The sequence below is a fragment of the Bubalus bubalis genome, chromosome 6 (assembly GCF_019923935.1).
Source record: "Bubalus bubalis isolate 160015118507 breed Murrah chromosome 6, NDDB_SH_1, whole genome shotgun sequence".
NCBI classification, from domain to species: domain Eukaryota; kingdom Metazoa; phylum Chordata; class Mammalia; order Artiodactyla; family Bovidae; genus Bubalus; species Bubalus bubalis.
The window spans coordinates 31828683-31852386 of NC_059162.1; the positions used below are offsets into that span (position 1 = coordinate 31828683).

The following is a 23704-nucleotide window of genomic DNA, read 5'->3' on the forward strand; positions in this document are numbered from 1 at the left end:
AAAATACTTGGCAATATGCCATAACTCTTTTTAAAATAGATGAATTCAATTTGAAAGGAACATTAGGAGGAAGTAAGTTTATGTTCACAATTTTAAACTCACCACAACATTAAGATATAAATGCTTTATACAAGATATTTCTATTGACCTTCTAAAATGAGAATTTTAGAACTGGGAGCTTAGAGGTTATATGAGGTTCAATGGACATTTGCTGGGTCCCTAGCATGTGTGAGACACAGTGCTCGGTGCTTGCAGGTAAACTCCATTGGCTCAGCCCACTCACTTTATAGATGCTGGAGTTTCTGCTCATGTCAAATCAAGCCTTTTAGACTTCTGAATTAGAAATGCTGAGCAATGCCATCACAATGGTATAATTCTATTAAAACAGACTGATATCATCCTTCCTCATAATCTAAATAAAATTTCAAAGAGGCAATGTTGACTTAACAGAAACAATAGTCTGTGTTTTGAATAACTTACAAAGAATTACAACAATTTAAAAATTCAACTGTGAGAGTCCTCAACTAAGTGCTGGTTGCATAATTTACTGCAAAGAACAAAACATGAGGCTATCAGAGATTTAAGATTCTAAAGACATACAAAACAGAAATTAAACTAATCGCTGATACCATTGAAAAGTCCTTTTATAAGAAAAAAGAATTAATATGAAAAATTAGGTGCTTGACTGGGATATCTATTCTTTATAAAAGATCACCAACCATATACTAACAAAGTTCTTGAGTAACAGTAAAGACTGGCAAGATTTTAAGTTATTTAACTATGAGATCACAAATTATGACATAATATAAAACTTCCTGAGGGCAGAGACCCTGTCTAATCCAACTGTTATCCCCAACAATTAGCACCCTGTTATTAAAATGTTAGAGAGTTGAACGAACGTTATGAACTCATGTGAGCTAGCTACTGGAAAATTCAACCTAATGATCTAAAAGGTTTCTTTTTATAATTCAAATTGTTTAAGTATTAAATAATATTCACTCAAGTAACATTGCATGAAACTTCAGATCAACAACTGTGGCTGTCACTTTAGTACAAACTACTCTCTGAAGGAATTAATAGATACACCAAGAAGACAAGTATATTTATATACTTTGATTCAGTAGTCCTTCTGGAAATCAATTCCAAGGAAATATTCAAGAAGAAAATGTTGCATACACAAAAGTGTTCGTTTCATTGTTATTTTCAATAAGGGGAAAAGGAAACTATCTATATGCCCAAGAGCAAGCAGACAGACTATTTTGCAACCATGCAAAAAGGTTTAAAATGAACATTAACCTCCTAATTGGTCTTTCTGCTTCCACTCCCTGCTGCCTTCCCCAAGTTGATTTTCACATAGCAGCCAGAACTGTTCCCATAGTTCTCTCTTCTACCCAAAACCCTCCAGTGGTTTCCCATTTCATTCAAAGTAAAATTCAAAGTTCTGACCACTGCCTACAGGCTTTACAGTGGCCTCGGCCACTTCTCTAATCTCAAACTCTCTCATTTTCCCTCCTGCTTACTGGCCTTCTCCAAAAGGCCAAGTACACTGAGTGGTCTCTGCCTGTTATCTTCTTCCCCTAGAGAGCATAAATTTCTTACTTTCTTCAGGTCTCTACTCCAGCATCATGTCTTCCCTGGCTACCATTCCTTGCCACTCTCTGTACCCTCTAACCCCACTTTACTCGTCTGCATATTTCTTACCATCGGACTTATTCTGTATTTATATGGTTATGGCCCATCTCTCCTGATTAGTATATAAACTCCATGATAGCAAGGACTTTGTTTTATTCACATAATAGGTGTTTAAAAAGCACTTGTTAAACAGATACTGAATACTGATACAGTAATTATTAACTACACCAAAAACCATGCATATAAACAAACTTGCGAGAGAACAGGAAAAATGATCTGTGAACCTTTTTTAGTGATCATATTGCTAAGGAGTTTAAACAACATAAAATGTAAGTCAGTCGTGATTATGATTTTAAGCTGTCAATAGTGACTATGACAATCTTATCTCCCTCAAAGCCATTTGTTTAGAATTATGAGAACTTTTCTCATAAAACTGTTAATAACAATCAGTCTTAAAATCTTGTTCCCAAAGACCCAAATAAATCTGTGAGGGTAGACACTCATGCTTGAGGTCACACAGAAAGTGAACAAAGGCCTTCTGAACACTTTTAATATAGAACTGAATAATACTCAGAGTTTACATTTAAGACAAGCACCCATGGTTGGCTTCAGAGAGTCCCTAAAGATGTAAAATTCTGTACCTAAATGTCTATTACTTCTTTCCTGAGGAGAGAGTCTATATGTGCATTTCACTGTATTCTCAAAGGTGTCAGTGGCCCAGAAAAGGTTAATAATTACTATTTTGTATGTTGGAAGTGAAGTGAAATCTAATTTGAGCTACCTCTCAAAGGATAGAAAATATATAAAACCAAGACACATCTTTGCAATAACACATTTCATTCAAGAAATACCAAGTGCCTACCATGTGCCGGGGATGGCGTGATTTTGAGCACCTTACACTTAACCATATTTTGTAGTACATAATTCAAAATACATAGGAAACAAGATTCACTGAAACACCAGATTAAAAAGAAATCCAGCGAACACAAATATAATTAAACAGAAAGTGGTATAGGAAATCATAATACAGACAGAAAGGAGCTCAGGGCCTGATTTAGTGCTTATTATGTCAAAATATCCACAGATATCAGTTACATCAAAAGAAAAGAAAAACTACACACACGTGTGCCCACCCCCACACACTGTGACAGGAAACCAAAATAAAGTTTCCAAATCCTGTTTCCAGCAGCATCCCTTCTGAGACTGCCCTTCAGCATGCTTTTGAAGGTAGGAGCTTCACGTTAAAACTAAAGGCTGATACTTTACTCTTACTGTGATAAAAACAAAAAGAATTTCAAACCCAGCAGACAGAAAACTGTGGCCACCTGTACGGCTGTGACCCATTAACCTCCTGCCCTGTTATTCCCTTTCTTTTTATACCCCACTTCCTTCAAAGCAGTGACAGAATGGTCTTCCCTCCCAAAACGGAATGACTCCTGAACGCTAGTTCTTTTTCCAAGAGGTCGAAAGGTCCCCTAAACTCTGCTTCTTAGCCCTGTGAGTTGATGTCTTCCCCTCATCTTTTCCCCATAGCACTAAATTACACAATTCAGCTGAGGACACCGTCCTTAACTTCCTGAATAAGGGGGCAAAAAGACACTCCTACCAGTTCCAGCCTGAAGGAAGACAAGAATCACACGGTGACCTCTTCCCTAACAAAATTCAGGGAGGAAGCAGAGACCCAAGAAAGGCCACGCCGAGAAGGCGAACACATGGCATGCTACGGAAGACGCGGGGGACAGAGGGCGGGAAAGGGGCTGAGAGGTGGAGTGGGGTGTAAAGATGTCAGCTCTGTGCGCTAGGGGAATGAAGAAATGCGAGATCCCGAACCCTGACAAGTGAACACAGAAAGGACACCGCTCCCGTCTACCCACACTTCTCCAGCAGTCCAGCGAGGTCAGAAAATTCACCCAACCCTCCAACTCCCTTCTTCGTGTGCCCCCCAAAGGGTGAACTGGGTTTGAAAGAAGAGCTGACACTAGTCAGGGTACAAGCAAGAAGAAAAATGAAGCGATGTCCAATCTAGTACCTCTCTCAGGCAGCAAGGGGCGAGGGCACAGTGTCCCGGGAGATGGCGAGGGAAATGGGCTTGTGCCATGACACCTCGGGGAGTTGGAGGGTGGGGGACACAATGTCCTCTTTCTCTCCCACACCCGGCCCGGGCCCCTCCCGTCCCTCTCCCGCAGGCCCAGCCACAGTCGACCGGCTTGGTCCGCGGGCGTGGTTGGCTCCGGCCCCGGTGGCGGCGGCCGGGCCTCCCCGAGTCCTGGCCCCTCCCGCCGGCCAGGCCCCCGGGCCGCCGCCCCGGACACCGAGGGAACACGGAGGAGGAAGGGGGAGCCAGGGGACTGACCGGCGACAGGAGCCGCCTCGGCCCGGACTCGTCCGACCCGCGCCCCTCGCTCCCTCTGGGGCCGGCTCCGGCTCCCCGCCCCTCACTCACCCCCCCGGTCCGGCACCTCCTCCACCTCCTCCTCCTCCTCCTCCCTCCTCTCGGCCGTGGCTCCTGCTCCGGCTCTACGCGGCGACGGCGGCGGTAGCGGCCTCGAGAGCAGCGGCGGCGGAGCCTCCAGAACGCGCACGCACGCAGCACGCAGGCCCCGCCCCCAAGTTCCGCCCCGCCCCTTCGAGTCGGCGTCGGCAAGGTTTCGGCCCCGCCTTCTCCACGGCTTTCCGGAGTCCGCTTAAAGGGGCCGCGCAGGAAGGAGGTGGAAAAGCTAAGAACGCCGCGGGGGAGGAGTGGGGAGCTTCGGCTTTTAGCTTGGGCTGGGTAGTGGAGGGGGGAGGCCGGAAATGAAATGAGAAATGGTTCGAAGATTCAGGAGGAGAAGAATTTTGGAGGGAATACGACCATTTGACAAGTACTAATTGAGCATCTAGTAGGTACCAGGCACTGTCCTAGGCACAGAGAATAATGGAAGTAAAGGCCTTTATGGAGCTTGCATTCTAGTGGGAGAGAAGAGACAACAAAGAAATAAAAATTTCAGAAAGTGATAAGTGGAGTGAAGAAAAATAAAACCAGGAATAGGATGACTTCATAGATGGCCAGGTATTGCCCCTCAGAGGAGCCCTATAATCACATACGCTATGACATGAAGGAATAAGCCTAGCAAATACCTCGGGAGGGGAGGGGAAACGGATGGGAGTCTACCAAGCTGAAAGAACCTCGGCTGTACACGCAAAGGTAGGGATAGCCCAGCATGTTGCAGGACCAACAAAAAAGGCTAGTATGGCTGAGTGTAATCAGCTAGCCACAGAGCAGTAGTAGGTTGAGAGAGGTGATGGGGGAGGTCAGATCCTATGGAGCCTTATGGGCTGTTATTAAGAGCAACAGAAAGCCATGGGAGGGTGAGCAGAGGAATGACCGCATCTCGTTCACATTTTAAAGAGTTACTCTTGCTATTATGTGTAAAATACACAACAGGGAAGCACAGATGTCTTCAAGGAGACCAGTGAGGAAGCGCTTTGTGGTCGCTTGGACTAGGATGGCAGCAGAGAAGGCGAGGAAGGGGTGTATTAGTATGTATTCAGATACACTTTGAATTGGAATGGATTTGGCAGAGAATGTGTGAACGAACAAAAAGCTCATGGCTGATTCTTAAGTTCAGGACCTAAAGGGTGAGTTAGTGGTGGTATTATTTAGTGAGCTGGAGAAGATTTAAAGAGAAGAAAATTTGGAATGGGGGAAGTAGGAATTCTGTTTCGTACGTTACATAAAGTGCTTGTTCTACATCCAAGTGGAGATGTTGAGTAAACAATTGTATGGATATATGAGTCTGAAGATATGAATTTGGAAATCATCAGCACATAGATGCTTTTTAAGCCTTAGGTCTTACATAAAATCACTTAAGAGGGAGAGTAGCTAGTGGAGAGGACCAAAATGAACTCCAACCTTTGGAAATTCTGTAGAAGAGGAGAAGGAACTACCAGATAGGAGCCACACCAGCAGAGGGTGGAGTGTTGGAAGATAAGAGAATTGTTTCAGGAAAGTGGGAGTGATCAGCCTTATCAAATACTGTTGAAATAAATAAGGTGAGGACTGAGGGTTTGAACACTGCATTTGACCTGATGAAGGATGCTGATGTCCTTGAGAAAAGCAGTTTCAGTGAAGTCTGATTAGGGTGTGTTAACAAGAGATGGGAGGTGAGGAAGAAAAGTGTTCATAGCAAGTCTAAGCAGCTCTTGAGGACCTTTGCCCTCAGGATCCACTGAGAGAGAGGAGTACTTGGGATCTTTGTTCAGTCGCTCAGTTGTATCCAACTCTTTACAACCCAATGGACTGCAGCGTGCCAGGCTTCCCTGTCTTTCACCTGAAGCTTTCACCCTGTCTTTCACCATCTCCTGAAGCTTGCTCAAACTCATATTCATCGAGTCAGTGATGCCATCCAATCATCTCGTCCTCTGTCCTCCCCTTCTCCTGCCTTCTATCCTTCCCAGCGTCAGGATCTTTTCCAATGAGTCAGTTCTTCACATCAGATGGCCAAAGTACTGGAACTTCAGCTTCAGCATCAGTCCTTCCAATGAATATTCAGGGTTGATTTCCTTTAGGATTGACTGGTTTGATCTCCTTGCAGTCCAAGGGCCTCTCAAGGCTTATCCAACACCACAGTTCAAAAGCATCAATTCTTTGGCACTCAGCTTTCTTTATGGTCCAATTCTCATATCCGTACATAGTAATAGTAGTAGTGTTAGTCACTCGGTAGTGTGTGACTCTTTGCGACCCCATGGACTGTAGCCTGCCAGGCTCCTCTGTCCATGAGATTCTCCAGGCAAGAGTACTGGAGTGGGTTGCCATTTCCTTCTCCAGGGGATCTTTCTGACCCAGGGATCAAACCCAGGTCTCCTCCATTGCAGGCAGATTCTTCACCATCTGAGCTATAGGGAAGCCCCCAAAAGACTGCTAGAAAAACCATAGCTTTGACTAGATGGACCTTTGTCAGCAAAGTAATGTCTCTGCTTTTTAATATGCTGTCTAGGTTTGTCATAGCCATTCTTCAAAGGAGCAAGCGTCTTTTAATTTCATGGTTGCAGTCACCTTCTGCAGTGATTTTGGAGCCCAAGAAAATAAAGTCTGTCTCTGTTTCCATTGTTTCCCCATTTATTTGCCATGGAGTGATGGGACTGGATGCTATGATCTTTGTTTTCTTTGAATGTTGAGTTTTAAGCCAGTTTTTTCACTCTCTTCTTTCACCTTCATCAAAAGGCTCTTTAGTTCACTTGTTATTTAGGGGAGGTATTTTAAAGATAGGAGTTGTTTCCTTATGTTGGTATGCTGGAATGATCCTTTAGAGAGGTAAAGGTGATGGTGCAGAAGATAAGAGGGGTCAGCTAGAGAAAGCTTTGTCCTTCAGTGGGTGAGAAGCAATGGGACTAGCGTAGAAGTGGAGGAGTTGACTGTGGATAGGAGCAAGGACAGTATTTTAGGAGAGTAGGCAATGTTTATGGGCACAAACACAGTTAGGTCAGGTGGTAAATTTGGTGATGGCTTATTCAGGCCATGTCTGTCCAGGAAGCATGTGGGAGCTGAAATCCAGCCTCTGTTTTTCCAACCAAGTTTTGAGGCCAAATCAACCTGGAGGAAGGGGCACCTTTTCTAATTCCTCCATCTGCAGAGTCAGTGCCTTTTAGAAAATCCTCCGTATCATCACATGCACACATACAAAGTTTGTGTGCTTCTTTTCCCAGTTTGTACCAAATATTCTTTGTGCAAGTTGCCTCCGTGGGTTTGATAAGGTAGATGAGGGCTGTTGAGCTTTCTTTTATTCTTAGTAATAGAAAGCTATGAGTGGGGAAGGGCTGTTGGGTTTATGAGATGGAAGCTGTGAGAAAGATGGAAGAAGTGAGAAAGAATTCCCTCCAAGAGTGGAAGTGTAGTATGGACAAGGCTGAAGGTCTTCTTGAGTTGGTGGTCCTATATTTGAGTGAGACCACTCAGCAAGGTTGTATGGTTTTTCTCCAGCCACATTCCATAGCTTGCGGGGTTGAAGGAGAGGTAGATTTGGCCAGGGCTGGGTTTTGCTGATGGAAGTCCTGAAAAGGGGAGGAGTATAAGGCAGGGAGTAGTTATAGTGATAGATCTTAGAATCTAAGCTGGGAGGGAACAGCTGTTTTGCGGTTGGTCGCTAAGTCATGTCTGACTCTTTCTGACACCATGGTCTGTAGCCCACCAGGCTCCTCTGTCCATTGGATTTCCCAGGCAAAAATGAATACTGGAGTGGGTTCCCAGAGAGCAAGTAAAAAAGCAGTGGGGTCAATGGTTTGGTGGTCCCTGTAGGAAAGATTAGTTCAAGAGGAAGCTATCAAGTAAGTGGAAGCAAGGGGACTTTCCAAGAATTGAGCATGGGAAAGGGTGAGTGAGGTGTCTGTGAGAAATGAGGTCCAGGCAGGTACCTCGGAGTTGAGGGAATACCAGACTCTTGGGCTCCTGTCTTGTCACAGTCCTTGTGATCCACTGACCTGGGGGAGGTTGAGAGCAGGGGATTGTGTGGCTTTATGAGCCTTGGAAGAGTCCCTTTTGCCCTGCTTTACTCACCCGAGCATTTGTGTAGGTACTTCGTCCTGTCTGATTTTTGACAGAAACTAAACATCTTTCCTCCTTACTTCCGCTTTCCTGCTCCTGGCATTATCTTTCTCAGTCATTCATCCACCAAACTTTAACCACCTTTAATCCATCTTCCCCATCCCTGCACCCAACTGACCCCCAAAGTGCAGTGATCAACACCATCCAATAGAACATTCTGCTGTGATGAGAATGTTCTTTATCCGCATATCTAATACAGTAGTCACATGAGGCTATCGAGCATTGACTGAGGAACTGGATTTTATAACTTGTTCAGTCGCTCAGTCATGTCCAACTCTTTGTGACCCCATTGACTACAGCACACCAGTAACAAAGTTTATAACTTTAGTGTATATAAATTCAATTTAGATAGCCACATGGGGCTGGGGGGTACTGTATTAGACAGACAGTTATAGACCTTTCCTACCCAGTGTCTTTTCCATCCGCCCCTGCCTCTGTGTCCCCATTGCCACTGCCCTCGGTCAGCTACTGGTTACCTCTCATCTAGACTTTTGCTGTAGTTTCCTATTTGGTCTTCCGCTTAGTTGCTTTCCCTTCGATCCATTTGGTGTTCTTGCCAGAACCATCTCCGTAAAGCAGTGGCCAGATCACGGCTCCACCCTATTTTAAAAATTATCAGTAGTTTCCTGTCAAATTAGGTAAAACTGCTTAATCTGACATTTGTCCAGTTGAATGTCTCCATCCCCCTTTTTCAGCCTTACCCTGCACTGCCCCTTTACATAATAGAGTGCTGGTTCTCAAGCAAAACTGAACTGCTTGCTATATTTCCTACCAACTTTTTACAAAGCAGCTAACTCATTTGCGTAAATTGTCTCTGCCTGGAACTGTGCCTCCCATTTCTTCTTCCAGACCCCAAATCTGTTGAAATTCTTGAAGGCCTGTCTTACATAACAGTTTGTACCTGGAAACGTTTCTGATTGTTCCTCTCCTCTTAAATACAGTTTCTGGTTTTTGTTGGTGTTGATGTTTGTTTGTTTGCTGCACTGCATGGCTTATTTCCCTGACTAGGGATCAAACCTGGGCCCTGGCAGTGAAAGCACCAAGTCCTAACCACTGGACAGCTAGGGAATTCCCTACAATTTCTGTTTTTAACCTCACCTGTGGTACTCATAAGTTGCCTTGTCATTTATTTTATGCATTCATTGTACTGCTGTTACAAAATGTTCCCTCTTACAGATCACTGCTTTCTGTATCATAGCCCCTTTTAGTGTTGGTCTTGTACCTGATATATATGAGGTACTCCTCAAGTAACCTGTGAATTGAGTTCTAGAAGAACATTCATGCTCCCTAACTCTAAGTGTAGTATCAGTAGCCCTAAAAGAGAATGTCTTTATACCTTGGAAGAAACAAAGAGAAAAAGAAGCAGAAGGAGCCAAAAGCACTGATGTGACAATTGAGAATTTCTTAAGTTGGAAGGCCAAGAACTCTTGTAAATTAAAAAGAAATGAAGGAAAGAAGAACAAGCAGGAAAAAAGTAATGAAATGGGAAACAGCCATTCAAAATAGTTAATAATCCTGACACATCTTGATACCCTGTTCTTGGAGGATGTCAGAAATGATATGGAGGTGGATGATTCTTTGTTCCAGGACCCGGAGGAGGATGAGGAGGATCTAGGCTACATTCCTGCTGACCCTGACTCGGCCTTAACCAACTGATGGATTACCCCTGTCCTCGAGCGTTCTGACTGCCACAGCTTCAGTGGCTATGCTGAGAAGGTAGTGATTTTCCTTTTTTTCCAAGAAAAAATAATTTTTAGGAAAATCTTCTTCTGATAGCTTTCATCATTGAACTTAGTAAACTGATCTTAAAATTAAAAATAAAAACAAAACGAGGAGGTTTTCTAATATGAAATTCCAACTTTTGAAAAGAAACAGACTGTATTTCTTTTCATGTTACTATTTGCTGAGAGTTTCTTCCAAATGCTTCCCACCTTTTACAGGGTGGTTTTACAAGTCACTTCTAACTCGTAATCCTAGAGAACATGGGCATGCTTGGAACTCGCAGGATCAGCTTAGCTACTCAGAGGGTCAGTTTATGGAAAAGGCCTATAAGACCCATTCAGATGGTGATACAAATCAATAAAAAGAGGTTTCCATCTAAAAATTGTTTAGAAAATGTATTTTTAGATCTTTAACTCTTAGAAACCTGAAACCTGAGAATAGAATTAACGTTTGCTCTGTTCCACAGTACCAAATATATTTTTCCTGTTGGTGCAGTGGTTTTAAGGATTTGAACAGCAGGTGCTATGTTTTACACACAAAAAACATAATTCACATGTGTAGGACCTTATATCTGTTTATTCAATAAGCCTTAACCAAATGCTTGCTCCTTGCTAAACACTTACACTTGTTACCAGGTATACAAAGAAAGAAAAAATATGGTACTTGCCTTCAAGGAGGAAACAGGGTTAAACTCTGACCTGACATTGGTATATCATTTTACAGTTTTCCAAATGATTCCACGGTACCTAATTTAATCCTACCAACAATGTCATTAAGCTAGGTATCAGTCTCATTTTGAATTAGGGAAAGTAGTTCAGGGTGATTACAAGAATTGTAGAGAAGTACAGAGCTATTAGGGCTTAGCAGGTGGTGCTAGTGGTAAAGAACCTGCCTGCCAGTGCAGGAGATATAAGAGATGCAGGTTCAATACCTGGGTTGGGAAGATCCCCTGGAAAAGAGCATGGCAACCCACTCCAGTGTTCTTGTCTGGGGAATCCCACAGACAGAGAAGCCTGGCGGGCTACAGTCCATGGGGTCTCAAAGAATCAGACATGACTGAAGCAACTTAGCATGCACACGCACACAGAGCTATTAACTGGTGGGAAATTGAGCTGGAACTCAGATCTCTGAGTGTCAGAACATTGGTTGAATTAGAATCGAAGTTTCCTGAGGACAGGCATTTGATCTGTTTTGTTCATTGCCATATTTCCAGAACCTAGAAAAGTACCTGGCATATAGTAGTTTCTCAGTAAATATTTCAGGAATATGTGTATGTCTCTGTGTTTGTGTGTGGGTGTGTGTGTGTGTGGTGTGGAGAGAGAGTGAGGGGGGGCAGTGGGTGAGGGAGGGAGAGAGAATACAAGCCAAACATCTAAATCATTAGCATATCTGTATATTTTAGTTATGTGCTAAGTTGATCTTTTCTGTATTAGTGCTGTCCAAAGTGTGGCCCACAGACTGGTGCTGGTCCACAGAATTGCTTAATACCAGTTGTAGTTCACTGAGGCTGCTATAACAAAATATCACAGACTGGATAGCTTATAAACAACAGAGATGTATTTCTCACAGTTTTAGATACTGAAACTGAGATCACAATGCCAGTATGCTCGTGTTCTGGATAAGGCCTTCTTTCTGGTTCTTATCGGCACCTTCTTGCTGTATCCTCAACTGGTGGGAGGGGCAGGGGATCTCTCTCGCATGTCTTTTTTTTGGCTGCACAGGGTCTTCATTGCTGTGCAGGCTTTCTGTAGTTGTGGTGAGTGGGCTACTCTCTAGTTGCAGCACACAGGCTTCTCACTGCAGTGGCTTCTCTTGTTACAGCGCGTGGGCTCTAGGGCATGCAGGCTTTAGTATCGTGGTGTGTGCGAGCTTAGTTGCTCCATCGCACGTACAGTCTTCCCGTACCGGGGACGGAACCCGTATCTCTTGCAGTGGCAGGCAGACTCTCAATTGCTAGACCACCAGGGAAGTCCCTTTCATAAGGGCACTAATTCCATTCACAAGGCCTCTACCCTCGAAGTCTAAGTACCTCCCAAGTGCCCACCTCAAATATATATTTAGTGTAAAGTTCCATGCAATTCTTGGGGTTTGTTTATCTGAAATTCAGATTTAATTTGGCATCCTGTATTTTATCTGGCAGCCCTAAGTGTGATTAAACATGTAGGCTCTGGAGTCACACTGTGTGACTTCAAATCCTGACCCTACCACTTACCAACTGTGTGACCTTGGACGTGTTACTTGGGAATTAGGATTTCAACGTAAGAATTTTGGGGGAATACAAACATTCAGACTGTAGCACCAGCTGACCTTTAGATAAATACAGAAAATGAGAGTAAACATTTAGAATATTTTGTGGCTACTTCATATTGTTCTGACATATGAGCAAGTGGTCAGTAAACCTGTCTATTTGAGTAAGGCATAGACCAGTGCAGATGTTGTCCAACTTGTGTAGTGAATCACATGAGGGATGAGCTGTATGCTAGTCAGACAACATCTAATTTTTCTTTAACCTTTTGACCCTCTTCACCCATTTCTCCCACCTCTGGCAATTGTCAATCTATTCTCTGTATCTATGAGGTTTTTTTTTTTCTTCTAGATTCCAAGTATAAGAGAGATCATACAGTATTTGTCGTTCTCTCACATACTTCACATAGCATAATGCCCTCTAGATCCATCCACATTGTCACAAAAGGGAAGATTTCCTTCTTTTTATTGCTGAATAATATTCCATTTTATGTACATACACCAGATTTTCTTTATTCATCTATCCGTGGATATCCAGATAAACATGAGTGTTTGGTGGTGTGTATATTGCCTATTTATTGTTTTACACAACAGATTTGATGTGCAGTGTCCCTTTCTGCTAAGTTTTCTGATAAGCCAGCTCATCCTTTTCCATTTCTTTCTGTGAACATCATCATCTGGGAGGAGGCAGCTACTCAACCATGCAACTCTAAAACTCCAACAGAGAATCTAAGATTTATGCAGCAAGCAAGTAAGGGTGAGCACCAGGCAGGATACTTCTGGCCTCTGAAGAGAAAATTTGATGTAGGCAGGAGGCCAGAACGTGCCAACCGTAGGCAGAGACTTCTCTTATCAATAGAGAAAAGCTTGCACTTAACCACCCTATCAGAGGAAAGGCTGGCCCCAGACCAACCCAGCCTTCAATAAATGGAAGGAAGAGGAATCCAAGAGGCCTGTTCTAGTTTGTGGATGAGTTAACATCATTTCCTATTCTGTAACAAAACTCAAGCATATGTAAACCACAAATTAAGCAACCTGTATAGATACAGACATATGTATGCCTTTTTAAGAAGGCAGAAGAATGTGGTTAGGGTTGCTAGGTTTAGCAAATAAAAATACAAGATGTCCAGTTAAATTTGAATTTCAGATAAACAACCAATGTATTTTTAGTGTAAATATGTTCCATGCAATACTTAGGGTTTGTTTATCTGAAATTCAGATTTAACTTGACATCCTGTATTTTATCTGGAAACCCTAAGTGGGATGAAACATGTAGGCTCTGGAGTCACGCTCCAGAGTGTGACTTCAAATTCTGACCCTACAACTTACCAGCTATGTGACCTTGGACAAATTACTTCCCCTCTCAGAGCCTCAGTATCTGTGTATGTAAAATTTTCCTCATAGAGTTGTTGTGAAGATTAAATAATACATAAACATTTACAATGGTAACTGACACACGGTAAATCCTAAAATAAAAAATACTAGCTGTTTTTACAGGAAAAATAAATCATTATTTGCTAACCAAACATCTTAAAAAATAGAAAAAAATATCTAGGCAGAGATTCCACCCCCACCCCCCCATTTTCATGTCACTTTCAATACCGCTTACAACAAATTAAAGTAATATGACTTAGACCCATTATCTATGACATAAAGGAACACCCAACCAGCATCTCATAGTATCATCAGGCTTTCTATTCCTTCCCTTGATGCACAACACTCGGACCCACTCTTGGAGATGTCTTAAGCTCCAAATTTCCATGAGAAATTTGGGTAAACCTTTATGAAGTATTACTTGAGTATTTACTAGGTGAGTATTTACTCAGGAGTCAATGCCATCTCCAGGGTGGGGTTTCATCAGAATGGTACGTACTCAAGTAACATGCAGATGTCTGTCCTCTGTAGGTTACTTAAGAGTAACCACCTTGTACAGAGAGTTACAGTTCTAGCATATAGAATTTTATTAGCACAAAGTTAAAAATAGGACAAGAAGAAACATGGTGAAATGTGAAGAACAGTAGGCCTGGAATCCAAAACTCTGGTTCTACTCCTCAGCATGAGCCACCTAATATTTGAGGGGTAGGGGTGAAGTAGAAAAGAGTAACTTTATTGCTTTGACAGGTAAAGGTGGCCACAGCAGGCTAACGCCCTCAAAACTGTGTCCCCACCTGGAGGGGGTAGTGAGGAGCTTCATAGTAATGGTTCAAAGAGTGCAGGATCAGCCCATGAATGTTCTTCTAATTGATTTGTGGGGAGGTAAGTGGGAGTCACCATCATCAGTCTTCTGGTTCTAATCATCTTGGATCTATCCCACCTAATATTTTTAAATATTTAAAATATTAAATATTTAAATTTAACTTAAATGTTGCTTCCTCATTTATGAAAATGAAAACATCAGTGCTACCTTAAAGGATAAGAGTTAAGTTAAATCAAATAACAAAATGAATAATACAGTACTGGGAACAAAATAAGCATTTGGTAAATATTTGTTAACATGACTGTTTATTCATTAGAAAGAAGAACATATCCCAGAGCAGTCTTATAGAAAGATTAAAGCCTGGGATCTGTACTACTTTATATGGCTGAGCTAAAACAGTAACTCTTTACTCTGTCCCTGTCTGCTTCTGGATAAGAACCAATCATTTCAAAACAATGATACAATCTAAGGGGAATTCAAGCAAGGACTCCATCTTTCCCATTTCCAGTGGTGTGTGTGGGGGTGTGTGTGGGGTGGGGGGTGTGTGTGTGTGCTGGGGTGGGAGGGGAGCTGTGGTAAGATAGGAGAAAGGCCAGGGAAAGGGTTGGAAATTTCCTTTCTATTTTAATAATTAGTTGAGCCAGATCCTAAACTGTGCATAAAAACTATTAGTTTTAGGTCAGAAAGTAGAAAACCCACTTCTAGTACATGGACAATATTAAGTTTGACTTGAGGGAGCAAATCCCAAATTCAAACCAGATTCGGAAATTATGATCTCAGCTTTTCCAGAGTTCGTACTGATTAGGCTTGTTACAGATTAGCCAGAGGTAGAATGTATTAGGGGGAAAACATAGAAGAAATAAAATAGGATTCATGAGATTACTCAAACTCAGAGAATGAAGTTTCCTGTCTTAGTGCTTGCTGTTAATAAATGAGATTCAAGGGAAAGTGTGGTATTTTCTAAGGAGGACTAAAAGGGTGAACTAGGGTTTTGCCAAGGGGATTACCAAGGGTGTCAGTTGCTTTGGGCTGGAAAGTCATGAGGAGTACACGGTTTTGCAGGGCAATACAGATATGATGGTAAACTAGGGGAATAGAGCTGCTAGCTGTAGAATGAGCTATATATGACTCTTTGGAACATTAATTAATTACCATTTACATAATGAGTATCAACTATATACTCTGTTGTTGTTCAGTCACTGAGTCGCTAAGTTGTGTCTGACTCTGCGACCCCATGGACTATATCGCTCACCAGGCTCCTCTGTCCTCTACTGTCTCCAGGAGTTTGCTCAAATTCACGTCCATTGAGTCAGTAATGCCATCTAACCATCTCATCCTCTGCTACCCCCTTCTCCTTGTGCTTTCAACCTTTCCCAGCATCAGGGTCTTCTCTAATGAGTTGGCCCTTCGCATCAGGTGGCCAAAGTATTGGAGCTTCAGCAGCAGTCCTTCCAGGGAACTTTCAAGGTTGATTTCCTTTAGGATTGACTGGTTTGATCTTCTTGCAGTCCAGGAACTCTCAAGAGTCTTCTCCAACACCACAGCTCAAAAACATCAATTCTTTGGCACTCAGTTTTCTCTACGGTTCAACTCTCACCTCTGTACATGACCATGGGAAAAACTATTGCTGTGAATATATGGACCTTTGTCAGCAACGTGATGTGTCTGCTTTTTAATACGCTGTCTAGGTTTGTTATAGCTTTCCTTTCGACAGCAAGCGTCTTTTAATTTCACAGCAGTAGTCACCATGAGCAGTAATTTTGGAGCCCAAGAAAATAAAATCGGTCACTGCTTCCACTCGAGAACTTAATAAACACTCAGGAGACTCAATGAGACATAGAGCAGAGCACCAGCACACAGTATGCCTAGTTTAGGGGAAAGTAGCCTATGAACCTAGTGCAAAAGGAGAAAAAGCTAAATGGAAGGCCCTGGAACCAGAGAGTTAAGAAATCTTGAATGACTAATCATTTGAATTTCGAAAGTAAAGGCTAAATTCTAAAACAAGGAATAACAATAGATTTGCTACCAAAGAGGAAGACTCTTGACAAAAAAAATTCGTTAGGTGTCAGGTATGCTGGGGATATGATTAAAGGCCTTGGCCTGGGCTTTGGACTTGGCAAAGTGTAGACGGGAAGTGTTTCTCAAGCCCTTCCCTTGTCTCTTGCAGAACTGAGGTGCATGGTGTAAAGGAAGAAAAGCCAGGGCTTGTACATCACAGAACGGGCACCTGAAATGCATCGTAATATTGTTGCTGGGAGTTGTAGCGTTTCTCACCACCTCTCTCTTCACCCTTCGAGCCATAATTGCCAAAATGAACAGATTATCACGATTTCAGCCTACACAGCTATCTCACTAATGCTCATTTGCTGACTTTAATGAGTTCCAGAACCAATTTGTGTGATCCTACAATCAACTCAGGTTTATCACGGAAAGAAAGCACTGTCTTTCTTTGCCGAATACAGATCCATTGATATGAAAATGAATTCGAATGAATTCTTGTGGGCATTGTAAGGCCCCAAAGTTCCCGAACACCATTGAGCATAGATATGTTAGATGCTGGCTGTCCTGATGAGCTGGCTTCTGTCCAATACCTGTCTGGCAGACTACATTCACGTATCCTTTTGTTCTATCTTAACATTTCACAGCTTCCTTTTCTCTGCCTAAAAAGGGAAACGCAGGTCTTCAAGCTGTTACAATAAAACTACTGGCAGTGTGTAAAGTGAGAACAGAGCCTTGCTTTAATTTACTGCACCATGCAGATTTATTACACATCAGGATAATAATAACAATACCTAACAACTGTGACTTGCCACCTGATAATCTCCTGCCCTGCTCTCGTAGGAGGGAGTTTGGAGGACCCCGTAGACTCCCTGTATGGTGCTAAGCGCTGCCGGGCACACTCTTGGCTCAGGGCCGAGAGATGATGTGGACCACTGGGCCGTGCAGTACCCAGACACACTGCAGAGCTGGTAAGGAGATGTAGTGTTTGCACAGAAAACGCCAGAAACCATTTGCCAAGTGTACAGAGAAGTGTTTTCGCAATTGCTCATTGCCGGGGGAATAAGCATTCTCCTTCTTCTCACAAGAAGTTCCTCTACCTGAAATGTGATGAGAACACAGTTTGAGAATCGTAGAGGTGAGAGAGTCCTTCAAAAGGAATTTGACCTCCTTTAGGCATCACTGCACTTAAAAGAATCTGGGACCTTCAGAGTTACATCTGTTCAGATTTACATCTGTTCAGAGTTTCTGAGGAACAGCTAACAAAAGGCAGGGTTAAAGATAGTCAGCCCTTTGGCCCAGGGTCTCCCTCAGGATGCCAGTGTCACTTCTGGCCTTCTTCTTGGGCTCCTCCCCGTGGCTTCTGAGTCCTGGGTGCCCCATCTGTCTTGGCTGCTTCTGGGGAAACTGCTCCGAGGCATGTGGGCACACAGCTGGCCTGGGGCAACAGTGACATCTTCACAGAAGACAGCGTCCATCAGATGTGCCCTCCTGCTGTTCCACTTGCTCTGAAAGTCTCTCATTAGGGTTTCTAAGTTTTAAGATAATAGGAACTTAATGAGGATTACTTTGATTTTCTTTCACCAGCCGCCGCTTTTGTATCCAAAGCGCTGCTGCCCCCAGCTGCACTGCTTGAACAAATTGCACCGTGAGCAAGCAAAAGCTGCAGCCCAGGAGACTGCTGACGTGACCTCAGAAACGCACAGTCCAGTCCTATTGCCCAATGTTTTTGCTCAAGAGCTTTGCCTGTCATAGCGTTTGGATTTCTGGTCATCTTGGTGACCATATTGGACCTTCCTTCTCCCTGCTCCCATCAAGTTTTAAACAGAAACATCTTTAACAACTCATCAGTGACCAATCAATGAATTCTAAGCTCTTGGGAGGCTCAGGCTCCTGCTGTTTCTCTCCTCTCCTTACCACATTTTATAACAATTAAAAAATTAGTCCAGCCACAATCCGTTACCTGGTTGTACTCTAAGACAAGGATTTGCCTTCCAAGGGCAGTTCCAAGACAGAAATGATTGGAAAATTATGTATGATTAACTCTCCCAGGAATCAAATGACCTCAGTAAATATTTTTTGAGACCATTAGGCCCGAGGGATGCAAAGACATTATCCCTGTCTTCTGTCCAGAGCTTTGGTTTTCTTCTCAATAAACAAACCTAAGTTTTTGTTTGTGTTTTGTTAAGTGGTGGTTGGTGGGGTAAACTGGCTGTTGGGGATTTTTATCCTGCCAAAATGATGGCCAACCACAAAAATGGGCAAACCATCATTCTTAGCAGACTCTGCCCAGCACTTCACAGCATAGGCTGAGCAGACTCTGCCCAGCACTTCACAGCATAGGCTGGCTGGTTAGGGGAATCCCCTTCCTCTGTTGGCTGTTAGCAGTTAGGACCACTCGGCAAATCCTGAATCTTGGAAATCACTACAGTCCTGTGGTTGCTGATTCCTGGCAAGTAAGATACCATGTCACTTTTCTGTCTGAGGTTCGGTGTTTTATTATCACTACCGACTTGAACTTCTGGCAATAGGTCTTCATCTCACAACTAAGCCCAAAGCAGTCTAACCGAGTGGAAACTGGAGTGTCTGAGAGGTTGATGAGTCACACAAATGGAGAGAAACATGGTCCTAGTTAGGTTAAGAGAGGTGACAGTCCTGATGCTTCAAAGCACATTGCTGATCTTTTCTGATGGAAGGCCCAAGACTATTTCACCTCAACAATTGTTTTGAGGATGAATTTTCAAGACAGGCAATCCACTGTCCAGCCATTTTCTGGAATAGTTGTCAATAGGCTGGCCTAGAGGGTACCAAAGAAGGCAAATGGCAATGCAGGATGGAAAGCAGATCGACACTGTCACATGGTAAACAAGCCAAGAAGTCAAAATTGTGCCAGAAGTGGACTCCCGATTTTATTTATTTTAGTGTGTTTTATTTATTTTTTTTTTCATTTTTGGTTTTGAAGAGTATAAGCTAATTGTAGACATCCTGGCCATAGTAGAACTAGCATGTGATAGGAACCCTGAGAAGAATTCGGATCACATGGAGATGAGAGTGAGGCAGAGGCTTCCGCCCCACGAGAAACAGCTCCTCAACTCACAGGATGCCTGTGTCACTGACAGCGTGTAGGAGTGCAGACAGCGTGCAGAAACTCACCAGCCCCAGATGTTGCCCGATAGGGGAGTTTCACTGTGGGGCACCAGGCACAGGCCGGTTTGCTACCTTCGTCAGCCTGTAGGTGCTGACTTCGCTGATAGAGTCTCCACCGCAGCCCAGGGGCCCCTTCCCACTTCCTTCTTTTCTCACTGCTCTTCTGTCAGAGAAGCCAAGGCCTACTCTAGCCTGGTTTGCATCTCTTACATCAGAGGTTTGGGATGGCAGATTGCAAATGCTCATTGAAATCTTTTCCTTTCGTGTTCTTGACATTTGAGCAGAGAGGCAGAGGGTATGTGGCCTAGGAAGCAAATGAAAGTCTACATTTTCAAAATGAGTCTGAAATGAAGCTCATTTGAAAATGGAGGGGGAGGCAAAGACAACCGTCAGGGCAGAAGATGATCTCATAGACTCTCAGTCTTAGAAATTTTACTTGTTTTGTTGGAAAGAGTGGGGGGAAAAGCTCAATACTAGCTCCTTTGCATGGCAGGGTATGAACGAGAATCTAAAAGATGGGTTAAATTATTTTTTTTAAATCGCAGTCCTGAACAGACCCACTGGGAGAAGTGGGCTTTGTAATGCAACACAACTGTTCATGCCTTGGACTTGGAAGGACAAAGGTGAGGATATTTTACAAAGAAAAAAGTAAAATAATTGTTATTGAAAAAATTCTACCATGACAAAAAATTAAAGTGTAATCTACAAGCCAAGGAACATCCTGTCAAGTCGTCACTGCACCCCAGCTGACACGCCACTGTTTGACTCAGCTCTGCCTAATTTTGTCACCTTTCATCTCAGAAAACATGGTAAATACTAATTACTTTTAACAGCATTCTAAAGTCGGTCGAGTCATTCACGCTTATAGTGATGACAGTTTGGGCAATAGGTAGCAATTTTCCTTTGTTGTCATTATCCTTCCCACATGCTGGGAAACTGAGGCATGGGAGGCTTCAAGGGTCTGGACCAGATTGGTAGTGTTCCAGGAACCAAGCCTTGAGAACTTCCGTCATCTCTAGGAAGTGGCTTTTTGATTCAGCAACGGTACTTTCCAATGTCAGCACTTGTGTGTGTCAGCAGCTAAAATGACTCCCGTCCAAGGGGCCCCAGATTCTTGGCCTCTGCTTCATCTCAGACAAGTTCTCTGGCAGTTGAAGAAAACAGAGTGGGTGGGGAAGTAGGGTGAAGCCTTGGTGAGTCTGATGGTTAGGTGACTGAATGGATCTTAGCAAGGAAGAGAAGGGCTTTGTGACTGTGAGTTGGTATAACTGGAGCAGATTGGACCAGATGCTGAGCGTTGTCCTTAGAACCCTGATAAGAAGCTGGCAGGACTGGCATGATAATGAAGCATCACAATGCTCAGGCCAAGACTGACCCCTTGCCTTACTTGTCCTACTCCCTTGGGTGCTGCATAGAAAGAAAGTGAAGTCGTTCAGTCGTGTCCAACTCTTTGCGACCCCATGGACTGTAGCCCACCAGGCTCCTCTGTCCATGGGATTCTCCAGGCAAGAATACTGTAGTGGGTTGCCATTTCCATCTCCAGGGGATCTTCCCAACCCAGGGATCAAACCCGGGTCTCCCACATTGCGGGCAGACGCTTTAACCTCTGAGCCACCAGAGAAGCCCTGGGTGCTGCATACATCCTGTAAACTCTGCAAAGGGGCCATACTGGGGTGGATTTTCCTGAAGCCTTGTTTGTTTCCACCTTCAATAGTGATCAACACAGCATTTACTCTTGGTTGATCAAAGCTGTCTTAGATTAGCTTGATAATTCAGTATTAGGTGGACTTTGATCATTGTTTTGAAGTGCTATAAGACATAAGTGAACAATTTATACCAGGTAGAGAAGATTAAATCCATCTTCATGATCCCTTGCTTCAGAAAAGTGGGAGAAGTATAAACTGATACACCGTTTGGTGAATTCCATACCCACAGAGTAATCCAACTCTCTATCTCACAGGAAAGGGGGAAGAGGAAGCACTGACATTTGAGTGCCTGCTGTATGCTGGTCACTTTAATTTAATCTAGTCCTCCCTCACAAGACCTGACTATATAGGTATTATCTCAATTTTTAGAAATAACTCTCTTAGCTGCTCACATTTAAGAACCAGGAGGCCAAAATAAAAAACCCAGGACTTCCTAGCTCCACATTCTTTTCATGACTATTGTTTACATGCTGAAGTGCCCATTTTAAATGAGGGCTGACTGTATCCTAAACTCAGCCTATGGGAAGGAAAGGACAGTAGTTGGGTACTATCTTCATATATGCCTGTGGGCTAAGTCGTTTCAGTCCTGTCCGACTCTTTGCCACCCCATGGACCATAGCCTGCCAGGCTTCTCTGTCCCTGGGATTCTCCAGGCAAGAATATTAGGTTGCCATTTCCTCCTCCAGGGGATTTTCCTGACCAAAGGATTGAACCAGCATCTCTTACATCTCCTGCGTTGGCAGGAGGATTCTTTACCGCTGAGCCACCTGGTGATCCCCATTTCCAGGTGGCAATAGTGATAAAGAACCCCCCCGGCCAATGCAGGAGATGTCAGAGATGCAGGTTTGATCCCTGGCTCAGGAAGATCATCTGGAGGAAGAAATGGCAACCCACTCCAGTGTTCTTGCCTGGAGAATCCCACGGACAGAGGAGCCTGGTGGGCTATGGGCTATGGCATTGCAAAGTCAGACACAGTTGAGCAGCTGAGTGCACACACACACATATACTTTATTTATTTACTTTTGGCTATGCTGGGTCTTCATTGCTGCAGGAGGGCTTTCTCTAGTTGCAGCGAGTGGGCTCTACCTTCACTGTGGTGCACGGGCTTCTCACAGTCATGACTTCTCTTGTTGCAGAGCAAAGGCTTTAGGCACATGGGGTTGAGCAGTTGCAGCACGCAGGATCAGTAGCTGTGGCAGGTAGGCTCATTAGTTGGGGCTCACGGTCTCTAGAGACCAGGCTCGGTAGTTGTGGCACACGGGCTTAGTTGCTCCTTGGAGGCATATAGGATCTTCCCAGACCAGGGATCGAACCAGTGGATTCTTACCCATTGTACCACTAGAAAAGTCCGGGGTACTGTCTTCTTATATAAGATGGTTTTCAGAATATCCTTTCTGACAGAAGGGCCAGGATGTCAGACTTGTTTAAAAATCCTATTTGGCTGAAAGATCTGATTCATTGAATGAATACTTTTCTTTCCAGGGCATGGGATGCAGGTCCTTCCAAAAGGTGACTGACCTATAGAGGGAGATACTCTATGACTTTGTTGAAAAATCTCATTAGAGTTTACCCTTAATCACTTGTCGATAAATGTAGGGATACCTTAAACTAGAAGGATCTTAAGAGTCATACTGCTCTCACCCTTGTCATAAAAGTAATTATGCAACTTCCCTGGTGGTCCAGTGGTTGGGAGTCCACCTGTCAATGTAGGGAACATGGGTTTGATCCCTGATCCAGGAAGATTCCAGGTGTCTTGGGGCAACTACACCCATGCACCAACTACTGAGCCCGTATGCTGCAAGTACTGAAGCCCACGTGCCTAGAGCCTGTGCTCCACAAGAGAAGCCACTGCAATGAGAAGGCCAAAAACCACAACTAGAGAGTAGCCCCTGCTTGCCGCAACTAGAGAAGGCCTGTGAGCAGCGTGAATGCCCAGCACAGCCAAAAATAAATAAATGAAAATCTTTTAAAAGTAGTTACAGCTAAATTTATTGAGGGCTTATGTGCCAGGAACTGTTCTTTAAGCTTTACATATGTTATTTAATCCTTGAACAATCCTTTGAGGAAGGTATTACTATTTTCTCCATTTGACAGATAAAAGGCACAGAGAGGTTAAGTAACACGCCCAAGGTTACACAGGAAGGAAGTGGCACAACTGGGATTTGATCTTCTAAACCTGGGCACCTATCGATGACACATTTTGCTGCCTGTCATTCAAAGAAGATTATACACAGGCAAGAAAGGTCAATTGTGTACTTGGAGAACAGTGTCTTCTCATTTTCTGTTTCTGGAGGAATAGCAAGCTTCTGCCACATGAAGCACTAGGTCCCTTTCCCTGCATTTGTGTTAACCTACTGGAGAAGCCTGCTGGGTTCAGCGCCTCATCTTTCATTGCAGAGCTCGGCCACTCTTTCCTCAGCTGGTCTTCAGCATCTTCCTCATGTGATGGCAGTGAGGGGCAACTGCAGACTAGGAGCT

At 43.6% G+C, this 23704-nt stretch overlaps 1 protein-coding gene and 1 long non-coding RNA gene across 4 annotated transcripts in view; one reads left to right on the top strand and one right to left on the bottom strand.

Moving 5' to 3' along the window:
• RAP1A (RAP1A, member of RAS oncogene family) overlaps nt 1–4197 on the bottom strand; it is an 81628-nt gene extending 77431 nt beyond the window's left edge. Inside the window, exon 1 of the mRNA XM_025288103.3 lies at nt 4076–4197. The gene's annotated coding sequence lies outside the window, so the exon portion shown is untranslated. The remainder of the gene's footprint in view (nt 1–4075) is intronic.
• Nucleotides 4198–4216: 19 nt separating this feature from the next.
• On the top strand, nt 4217–18545 carry LOC123334024. 3 transcript variants are annotated; one of them, XR_006551755.2, is made up of 3 exons: nt 4217–4340; nt 9800–9928; nt 17961–18545. It is a non-coding gene; the product is annotated as an uncharacterized LOC123334024 (long non-coding RNA). The 3 variants fall into 3 exon arrangements; XR_006551754.2 differs by lacking the exon at nt 4217–4340 and adding an exon at nt 4370–4816; XR_006551753.2 differs by lacking the exon at nt 4217–4340 and adding an exon at nt 4373–4681.
• Nucleotides 18546–23704: the final 5159 nt, after the last annotated feature.